Consider the following 12,414-nt stretch of genomic DNA (forward strand, 5'->3'; position numbering starts at 1 on the left):
ATCAAATGATCATAATAGAGGTATTATGATCAATATATTGGATGTTTCATGTCCTATCCATTTCAATTCTATTAAACAAACATCGGATTGGATAATATTTTATTAATCCCTCTTAATAATTCTAACCCAATCCAAACATAGGATAGGATACATAATTCAAAGGGTTCGTAGTCCTAGGGTTATTAGTCATGTGAATGTTAATCTAACCTAATTCAATCCGCCCAAACAAACATAGTCCTAGCGTGCTGTTTTATCGGTTAATACTTCCCAACTTAAAAATTTGCAGTATTTGGCTTTAGAACAAAGTGTTTTTCTCTTTAATCTTGTTCTGTTCTATTTTCTTCCAAAATTTTTCTTTTCTAGTACTGATCATTTTTAGCTTCTAAGCTCATTTCTAATGCTATTCTTAAATTGAGTTTAAGATTCAAAAATTCGAAAGGTACGACTAAGGGATTGGACAAGTATATGTGAGGCCGAATTATCCATGTTTGATTTCAAAATAAGAGGCCGGGAAAAAATATTTGAACCGGTTACACAATTCTATGAGCATTCGATAAATCAGTGGTAATGATAATGCCTAACATTCAAAAGTTGTCAACGTAAGAATGTTGAATATTTTATTTAAAAAATTAACATAAATTTAACAAATATGATAATCAGTGGATTTACTACAAGGAAAATTTTCTTTTATTTTTAATTCAAGCTGGAAGTGTATTTTGATGCTCCAAAGTATGCAGGGTAACTCTAAACAAGTTAGATCTAAGTTAAGATAATTAAAAAAATAAAAATTAGAAGCACTTTTTCCTAGCTTTTAGATAAGTAGCTCTTTTTTTTTCTGTTTTCTAATTTATTTAAATTATTATTTTTTTTGTCTCATAAAAACAAAAATTGCAAAAACAATCTAACATAAATTTTTTATATTAAAAAAATATATAAGAAATTGAATTGGATTGATCCAAACCAATAAACTTGCTCCAAATAGAACCTTATAAGAGTATCATTATCAAGCTCATTAGAGCCTTTCCTTGGCTATTTTACAGTACAAAATCATAGAAACACACTCTATCAAACTCAATTCTTTGCTAGTTACTTTAGTTGAATATCAAACTATTAGCTCCATGGAGTTAGGGAAAGAAAACTCGGCAAATGGTTTTAGGTAATGAAATATTTAATATATTGTATTTTATTTATCATTTAATCAATTATTACTATATTAATAATAAATATGTGTTTATATTGTATTAGTTTAATAGATTTCACCATTTATATTAATACAGTATTTACACATGAGATTATAAATAAAGTATAATAAAATAAAAATTATAAAAAAAATAAAGATAATAAAAAAAAGAATGTTTTAATGAAATAGAATTTTAGAATAGAGAATTTGATGGAGTGTGCACATAAAAAAGAGATTAGCTAAAATACAAAAGTGGATTTTAAGTTATAATTTAATTTAAATTTCGATGAGTTTGATACGGATGCTCTAATCTTTCCAAATTTCATTTGAAATTTGAGTTTCATCTAAATTGTTCATCTAGCTGAATCAAGGAACAAATTATTTTTTTTCCATCACATTTCCCAACAAATTTAAATGAAACCCAAGGGAAATACTAATCATGTCTCATCATATTTCTCCATCACTTAAAATAAATAGTTAATATTTTACCTTCTTCTCCAATCTTATTATTATAGAACACTATGTGATCGTACTCCCCACTATCGAATAATCACCCTATTAACAAAACCCTTAGTCATGATGGTTGGAAATGATTTATATCCTGTCTATGGATCCTGTTATATGAAATTGTAGAATTTAGATATCGTTTGACAACTATTTACTATAATCTAAAAGTAAAAAAGTCATTTAAAGAAAAACTAAAACCAACAAATTATACAAAACAGTTGAAAATTTCATTTTCTCTCTACTTTTTGCAAATTTTTTTTTTATTTATGAAAAAGTCAAAAGGTTATTCCAAATAATTTTTTTACTTCATATTTTAGTCAAAAAATCAAAAAAATTATTAAAATAGTTTGTTCCCAATTTTAATCATTCAAAGAAATTTTATTTTTTAGATCACTTTATAGAGATCATTCACAAAAAATAAAATAATAATAATAAAAAATTAAATCGATTTAATATACATAACTAAATAATTTTATCACATTTATTTTAAAAAAAATAAATAAAAAATATGTTAAAATTATGTAGTTACATATTAAATCAAATAAATCCGATATTTATTATGTGTGAATGATTTGCACAAGTAACTTTAGAAAATAAATAACTTGAACGATCGAAACAGAATCATAGTGTTTGAACAGTGCAATCCAATTCAATGACAGATGACAAGCACTTGTCATAATGAAAATATCACAGGATCGGAAGGTATTTGGGTGTGCAACAGGGCCGGCTCTGAGAGCATCTAGCATTGTTGTTGCTGTATTGGGCTAGTTATTGCTATAATTTGATAATGAATAATGTTATTTTGTCAAACAGTAATGATTCATCCCCCTTTTTCCCCCACTCCCTTTGACCCCCTCTCTCTCTCATTGGTTACCTTTTCTTTTTCTTTTTCTTTTTTTTCCTGCTCCTCCAATCACCACCCGCCACGTGACAAAGGGGGTGAGGGGGTGACCCCCAAAAGGGGGTCCCAAGCATTATTCTTTGTCAAATTATAACAATAGTGTTTCAATAATCATTTGTTATTTTTGATAAATCTCAACCAACTTTCTTTTTAACTTTGTAGGCGTTGTTTGGATATATGTTTTTTGTGATTTTATTTTTGTTTATTTTTTTTCCTTTTGTGATATTTTTTTACCTGTTTGTTAAAAAAATTATATATTTATATTATTCATAACTAGACAAATATAAAAAATAAAAAAAAATAAAAAATTGGAAAAAAAAAATGTTTGATTAATTTGCCCCAAACAAATATTGTAATTTTATATATTTGTTTGAAAAATTTGTATATTTGTTTGAAAAATTTGTTGGGCTCTTTTATATATTTGTTTGAAAAATTTGTTTAAAAGAGCTGTTGTAAAAAATTTATTGTAATTTTTTTTTTTTGTTAAACAAACCAAACAGAGCGCAACGGCTCTTTATTACACTATTGAAATATATATGTTTTGATCAAGACAGATCAAAGCATCACTCTCTTCTCACTCTCTTCTCCTCCACGGCTCTTCCTCTCCCTCTCATTCTCACTCTTTCTCCTCCATGGCCGAAATCAAACACAGCACAAACCAAACCAAACAAAGCACAAGATTGGAACCCGATCTCCCCTTCTCCTCCAAGATCGGAACCCCCTCTTCCATGATCTCCTCCAAGATCGGAACCCCTTATCCTCCATGATCTCCTTCATGATCGGAACCCGATCTCCCCCTTCTCCTTCAAGATCGAAACCCCCTCTCTTTGGTTTCACTATGTCTCCCTCTCAATCCTTACCTCCGATCTGTGTACTCTCCGGAATAATGGTACGATCTCCATCTATATACATACTCATATATATATATATATATATATGTTTTGATCTGTCTTCATATATATATATATATATATATATATGTATCAATTTTTTAATTTTGTCATGAATTTTGTCTTGATCTCCTTCTGTTTTGATTTTTTTTTTTATTTGTTCCTTCATCAACATATATATATATATATATGAATTTTTTAATTTTTTAATTTGATCTGTCTTCAATTTTTTGTATCTGTCATGAACAATTTTTTGATTATCCAGTATACAGAAATTTGCATTGATATATATGTTTTGATATCTGAAATTGAAATTTGCTTGATTCTAAAAATTGGGTCTCCAACGGTCTGATTTTTGCTGATCTGGCAAGCTTGGCATCTGCCATTTCACTTGCCAAATTTGAGAACACATATGGCATCTGCCATCTTTGGCAAGTGAAATAGCAGACCGTTGGAGACTCATTTTTGCCATTCCTATCATTTTTTAGCTTTGGCAGCTGATATAGCAGAACCATTGGAGATGCTCTGAGGTGAGGAGGTTAAGACGGTCATTTCGGGTCTTTAATTTTGCATAAAATTTAGGGTCTCTAATTAGGAGTGTATATCATGTCGTGTTATTTTATAATTATTTTAATATTAGTTCAATTCATTTATTTTTTTATTGTCATATGATGTTATTTTGATTTGTGTCCGATTGATGTTTAATATAAAAACTTTCACTTTTAGTTAAAAATAACTTAGCAAGTGTGTGGAGAGATTAAAATTTTTCTCATAAGTTGAATTTTATAAAATTTATTTCTACTAAATAAAATTATTTTTAGAATGTTTGATCTCAATTCAATTGTATTTTTCTAATTAAAAAAATTGTACCTTATTACTATATTTTTTTACTAGATTGACTCTAAAATAGGTAACAAAAAATACATATCTTAAATAAAAAAAAGATATTAGTCTTAATTATTATTTTACATACTTTTTATTTAGTTAGATGGAGTTAAATAAATGATTAAAAAAATGTCATGACATCCTTTAGTGAACATTAAAATATATAACTAATAATTCATGTTATTAAGTCGTGTTATACTTGGATTCATGTTGGAAAATAGTCAATCCTAACTTGCTAATTTGATATATTGCTTGAATTGTAATGAAAATTCTCATCCTTACCCCCTAATTAATTTTGGTTCTTATAGCATTGGTAAGTTAAAAAATAAAAATTCGATTCAACTAACTGAAGTTCAACTATTATATATATATATTTGTTATCAAATTTTTCTTAAATTGTATTGCAATAGAAATAATTTTTTATCCTTTTTGTTTTATCCAAACAATTTTTTCTAGTAATGATATATGAAGGACCCAATTTAAAAATTTTGTTTTAGGGCTCTAATAACTCAGGGCCCGCCCTGGTGTGCAACACCTTAAAGGTTGCACGCCATATGTAAAAGTGTATGTAAATTTGTGTAAATTTTTATAAAAATGCGTTAGTTATCTCACAAAATTGTGTAACTTAAATATAAATTTTCGTGAGTTAATCTATTAAAATTTGAAAAATCATAATTTAGCATAAGTTCGCACAAACATACATAAGTTAGCTCACAAAATCGCGTAAGTTAAATACAGATTCATGTACGTTAACCCATAAAAATTTAAAAAATTATAATTTAGCGTAAGTTCTCACAAACATACGTAAGTCATCTCACAAAATAGTGTAACTTAATACAAAGTCGTGTAACTTAACCCGTAAAAATGTGTTGACATATCGTATGCCTTGAACACTCAAGAATCATCCTACTATCATCTATTAATAATAAGAAAATTTATATTGAGTTATTGAGAGACCAAAAAAAAAAAATCTCATTTATAATATTTTATTAGCAAATAAGTAGTTTAAAAATGTTAGAGATCTTAAATAAGTTATCAAATATTCTATCAAATATTCAGTGTGAGGCTCACTCTACATGATACCGACATAAGACTTACATTAATATGAGTATTTAATAAAATATTTAGTAATTTATTTGAAATTTTAGTATTGTTTAAAAAAATTAAACAATGCTGCTACTTCAACTCTATCAGAAAAATTCTTGCTGATGAGAAAAAGCATTAATGATGAGAAATACTGTAGATGAAATTTTTGATCAATAATAAATATCAACATGCGATTCAGATTTATTTTATATCTAAATTTTATAACACATAATTTTAATTTCAATCACACAACGCATTCTAATCTCTTGTTATTAGCATATGATATTTGTAATTTTGTGGATTGAGTCAATAATCGACCTTGACCTAGACTAATGGGATGGATTAAGAAGAATTCAAGAAGAATTTTTTATTTTATTTTTATGTATTTGTTCAAATTGTAGGTCTCATCACACAAGTGTTAACATTATTAACGGTCTTCATATCTATATATATATATATATATTATTTAAATTCTTGATTCTTAACATTATAACTCTATCTCTTGAATGTTCTTTCCAACCCACAATAATTATATTAACCAAGAAAAGCGTCCCAAATTGTTGTTTAAAATGTGTTTTTTTGATGAAAATTAAGTTAATGTAATGTAAATCTATGTATAAAATAAATTTAAATTAAATATTTATATTTTTAAATAAAATTTTAAATAAAAATTCTGTATTATTATAGTCCAACCCACCTTTCTTGCTAACCCACTATATAAATCACAGAATCGTAAGTGTTGTATTCATTTAAAAAAAATTATGTTTAATTTTGTAATTGATTTTAAATTTACTTATGTTTGAGGGATGTGTTACAAAAAGGTTTATCCTTAATTCTTATTCAATAAAATTTTTACTTTTGCTAATTAAAAAAAATAAGGGGCTAGTTATGTTTGTTTGGGTGTTATGTGGATGTCATTGAATTAATTTAGTTTGGTATTCAATTTAGTTTGGTGTGTTTTTGTTGCATTGTTTTGTTGTATGATTTTTTTGGCAATATATAAAAAAGTTAATTTATTAATTTATTTGAATCACATTAACTTTTTATTTTTTACACATTTTTTTATAATAAATAAAAAAATTAATTTTTAAATCACACTCAAAACAAATTGATATATAGCCATGTATGATGTAATTTATTAATTTATTTGAATCACATTAACTTTTTATTTTTTACATATTTTTTTTATAATAAATAAAAAACTTAATTTATAAATCACACTCAAATCAATTTGATATATATCCAATGTATGATGTAATGTAAGAATTGATATTTGGAGAACCTGTTTATGGTGGTGATGTGCATATGCATGAGGGCCGATTTCCCTCACTGTCATTCTCAAAACTTTAGTCTCTCTTTCGGGTGTGTTTTTTTTATTTATTTCTATTCTAGGATAAATCGGCTTTACCAAAGTCATAGAAAACGGCTTTGCCAATGCCTTTTTTCTATGAATAAAAATGAATAAAAAATAGCTTCACAAAATCGACTTTTGAAAAGCCGTTTTTGCTTAAAGTGTAATTAAGTTTAAGTTAATAAAAAACAATTTTCGTAAAACCGTTTTTATTAAATTTTATTTTTCTCAATTTATATTTTCAACATAAATATTGTTGCCAAAAATATTTTATTTCATAAAACGGTTTTACCAAAGTTGCTTAATAATACGGCGTTACAAAAGCCGTTTTCTGATACGGCTTTGCGAAAACCGTTTTCGTAAAAATAATTTTTTTATTTTTTTGGGTTTTGTTTTGGGTTAAAACATGATATGCTCCAACAGTCCGAAGCACACCCACACACTCTACATTCAAAATTCTCGAATAGCACCGTGTAGGAGGCCAAGAAGAGAGAGACGCGAAGAGTACCGCGAAGGAGGCCAAGAGACGAAGGCTACCGCGAGAGTTGTAGCAACAACGAAGAACGGGCAACCCGACACCACCGGCAAAACGAGAAAGACCTTCAGCAAACATCCGCATTAAGGTTTGTTTTGCATGAATGATGGTTTTCATTTCAAAATTCGGATTTTCAATTTAGAAATTAAGGATTGCTGAAACTAGGGTTTTGAAAAGGTTCAAATGTTGTAATTCGTAAGACATGTTTTGCAGCTAAGATCTAGGTTGTTCAATGTTGAACAAAATTTTCTAGCCACAAAATTTGACAAATTATTTGGTTATCTGTTGTATTTTATTTTAAATGGTTCTAATTATCTTATTGTATGTCGAAATGAATTTTTTTTCCATTTTCATTATAAACTTTTGTGAAAGATGTACATGTTTTTTGTTTTGAAATAATTTTACAAATAATTTTATTTGAAATGTGGTCATTATGTAAAATGTACAGGTTATTTATTTGAAATCTACAGGTTTTATATTTGGAAATATTTTGAATTTAATTTGAAATGTGAGCAGGATTTGATTTTATTTCCATTTTCATTATATGGAAGGTAAAAAGTGAAATTAAATTTGTTGTGTTTATGTTTTCCGAAGGGAAAATAAATTTGATTCTTCATAGAAAAACTTATTGCTGTTGTTTTTGAATATTTGATACTATTGTTTGAGATTGAACAATTGTGGCCATTATAGTTTACAATTTGAACTTCTGAACAATTTAGGATTTTGCTGTTGGAAGTTGTTAGGTTCTTACAGTTTGACAAATTAGGGCTTGGAAAATTAGGTTCTTATGTTATGACACATTAGGTTATTTGATTTGCTGTATGAAAGCCCTATTGCTTATAATGTCATAAACAGATGGAATTAGGTTGTATGAAGTAGCTTTGTGACCCAATGCCTGTTGTATACATGAAGATGAAATGATAAATTATGTACCTTTATGCCTAATCTAATGTGTGCCAAGCTTTTTTAAGTCAGGGGAAACAGTTACAAAATTTGTTCCGTGGTGTAAGCTGTCTCATGCAAATAGTAATGGTAAAGAAATTCTACAACGATAAAAGAGTATAGAGACAAGGATTAGCTAACCCTCTAAGTGGTATGGGATCCATGTTGCATCATGATATTAAATCTGATTGAAATATGAAATGACAAACTAGGCATGGGATTAGTAAAATGTTGGTATGTTCATAGAGACACAACAAAATAAATAACACGGTTTTTTATCAAGCACTATAATCAAATGTCAAATAATAATAGTTCAACCATGAAAATCAGATTCCCAAATGTGTTTACTGTATTCTTTTGAAAAAATTGACAATGTTTACATGCACAGTTTACATATGGAAGTTGTCAACATTATGTTCTATTGGGGGGAAACATTTTGCAAAATCGTGAGGAAAGTGTGTCATACGACACCGAAGCGTAAGGGTTGTATAATGTACACAAGGGGATAACATTGGGGGAGTTGGAGGCTATGATGGTGCCCAAGGTCAGTATGTACGGGGAAATAATGCGAATAAAGTTTAAATGTAGACTCCTATGTCGAGGGAAGTATAGGTTGTTGCCAATCAAAGATAATGAGACATTAACTAATGTCTTAGATCTCCCACAGAAATATGGTCCTGAATTTTATTTGGAAATCTATGTGGAGAAGGAGAGCAATGTTGGTGGCACACACATGCTAATTCCGGTGGGAGGGACATTCACTCAAATGTTGACACAATCGCAATCCCCTAACAATACACTTGTACAGTTTGCACACATATTCCCTCAAGATTACCCTTCATTCAATTATTCTCAAAGTTACACTCAATTCAATGCATCAGAGCACATACATGGTTATTATAGTGCTGGAGCAGGTCCAAGTGCTTCGACAATGTCTAATTCGTTGGTTCGTACAACCCCACATTCCCACTGGACTGAAGAATGTCCAACAAGTTTTAATGGTCAACGTAGAACGGAGACGACAGTCCAAATATATGCAACCTCCAATGATACAGTGCAAATTGGTGACGAGAATGGAGTAAGTGATGAAGATTCTGTGGAAGATTTCTATGGCGCAAGGGAATGTGAAGACAATGACTCCAGTGATGATGAAGTTGGAGGGCATGATGAAATGTAGGACGTACACCCAATTATCCCTATCTACGATAATGTGCATTTTGACAATGGTGGTTCTATCACTAGCCGCGACGCTGTCGAACGTTGGCCATTGTGGGACTCCGAAACTGCTCATTTGGAGAAAGGAATGATCTTTAGTGATAAGAAAAGCTTAGTGCACGCTGTTCAGTTGTATAACCTGAAGCGTAATCGAGAATGCAAGGTCGTAGAATCCAAAGGAAACAGTTGGGTGGTCGAGTGGTAGAATCCAAAGGAAACAGTTGGGTGGTCGAGTGGAAGCACGACTATAGCTGGAGGGTTCAGGCAACGAAGTTGAAAGACAAAGATTTCTTTCAAATTAGAAGGTTTGAAGCGCCGCATCAGTGTGTGCACCCAAGAATGAATAGGGACAATTGCAACCTCAAGTCCGAGCTCATTGCTCATTTCATCAAGGGACTTAGTAACATGATATCATTTTTTAAGGATTTAAGTATGAGTTTACTATATTGAATTATAATTTATATTTGTAGATATCACCAGAATTGCCTCTTGCTACCATAATTGAGGTCATGATGGAGAAGTTTCAGTTCACGATATCATATAAGAAAACGTGGCATGCAAGGACGAAAGCTGTTGCAATGGTGTTTGGGGACTAGGATGAGTCGTACCGAAGGTTGCCTAGATATATGGCTGCATTACAGGCATTCAATCCAGGCACAGTTGTCATGTGGGACATGATTTCGAAATTGCAATCTATCTTAATCGGAATTGAAATGTACATGAACTATGTGTTCTAGGCATTTAAACCAGCAATAAAAGGCTTCAAGTACTGTCGTCCAGTGATATGGATTGACAAACACACACTTGTACGGGAAATATGAAGGCAAAATTGCTGCGGCCACTGCAGTGACTGCTGCTGACAAGATCATACCTCTTGCCATTGCCGTTGTTGACAAGAAGATGATCAAGAGTTGGGGTTGGTTCATTGTTCTCCTTCGGTGACGTGTGTGCCGTGACCGAGAGGGGGTGACATTGATATCCGATCGATACACGACTTTGCTTAGTGTTGTGTCCAGAATTTGGAACAATCCAGCAGTGCAACCAAGAGGCTACCATAGGTATTGCTTGCGATACGTATGTAGCAATTTCAATGAAAGATTCGGTAATACAGTAGCCAAGGATCTTGTGTAGAGAGCTGGTTCTGTATGACAAGTGAGGAAGTTTAACAAGATTATAGAGGATATCTACAAGCTAGAGAAGAATGCTGAATTGCGATTTAGTCGGATGAACCCTATTCATTGGACGTTGTGCCATGATGGTGGTTTTCGTTGGGGCATATTGACGACAAACCATATAGAGGGCTTCAATGGTGTACTCAAAGGTGCACGTAGTGTCCTGATTAAAGCATCTGTTGAGATAACTTTTTGTTAGCTCGTCAAATATTTTGATGAGGGCAGAATTATTGTTGAAAATGCAAGTAATTGGGGTCATTTGTACACGAGTAATGTTCAACGATGGATTGACGAGCATCAAGCTAAAGCGAATGTCCATATGTTGGTACCAATTAATAGGTAATTTTCATTGGATGCACGTAATTCACAACACATTATCATTTCGCACTCGTCGGTCATTCATGTTAGTCTATATTTAAACATATCCCTAATATTAATCCACGTACATACATTTTATTTGCAGGGAAACAAGGAAATATGAGGTGAGGACAGCACCGTATGGGATGGGGGGTGGTGCTCGTCAAATAGTTAGTCTCCGACCACCGCGTTGTTCATGTGGGAAGTACACATTATTTCACTTGCCATGTTCCCACATGCTTGTTGTGACAATAGACTTGGGCGAGGACCCTTCTCCTTTCGTTGCACCGGAGTATAGGTTGGAAGTCCACAAGCGTATATTCGCGCAGAAGTTTAGGCCCATGCTGCACGAGTAATATTAGCCTAACGATGATTACCCAACTTTGCTCGCTACCCTAGACTGACAACGTGAGGTTAAAACGGGTCGTCCTCAACATAGTCGCATCCACAACAAAATGGATACCTTCAGACAAAGTAGAATGCACCATTGCAGTTTGTGTTTGCAAAGAGGGCATGATAAGTGAAAATGTCCAGCGAGAATCCGATCGATTTGACAGTAGTTCTTTGTCTAGTTTACATATTAGTGCCACGCAACTTGCTTCATTATTTGAATTGCAATTAATGTGTTCTTTAATGAAGCAATATTCAGTAATTTCATATTGTATTTACCACTTCAATTACAAAATGTCGATTACTGATGACATAGATTTCGGCAAATGTGGCAAATCTCTTCAAATGGATTTTTAATTAAATTTTTTTCCAGCTATCCTTTACTACTTAGTTTTTCGGAAATGTTTGTGTGCTGCATTATCAACACTTTGGTGCATTGATGGTCCATTGTGTCCTGACCTCCATGGACACCTGTTTATTTGTCCTTCTCTCCTTACTTGATGTGATATTACAAAAATGCACATATTATGAAATGAATTAATAATCACCAATATAAATGCATGCCATATTTAATGGTTTGTCACATTTTGTTAGGTGCGAAATTGTTGTTCAGTTTTGAAATAATTAATTACGGGAGGAAGCCCATGTTATGAATTAAATTGTTGCTCTGAAATTTATTACATATTGGTAAATACTTAGTTCTTATAAGAAGTGCCCTCTTCAAACCTTGGTACTTCTTTCATGTCGAAGTGACAACTCCTATAAAGTAAAAGAACGTTCTTTCATGTCGTAAAGGTTGACGTGACAACGCACTGACAAAAACTTTAAATACATATCTACCATATCTCGTATGACAATAATGTGAAATGCATTAATAATCATCAATTATACAAATTGCATGTAATATTCAATGCGTTGGCACATTTTGTTAGGTGGTAGACCTTTTTTTTCTTTTTTAAATATAAATTCAATTTGTGAGGGAAGGTCATTTTATCAATTCAAT

The sequence above is a fragment of the Camellia sinensis genome, unplaced genomic scaffold (assembly GCF_055761805.1).
Source record: "Camellia sinensis isolate YWXY unplaced genomic scaffold, ASM5576180v1 Unanchor1, whole genome shotgun sequence".
Classification (NCBI taxonomy): domain Eukaryota; kingdom Viridiplantae; phylum Streptophyta; class Magnoliopsida; order Ericales; family Theaceae; genus Camellia; species Camellia sinensis.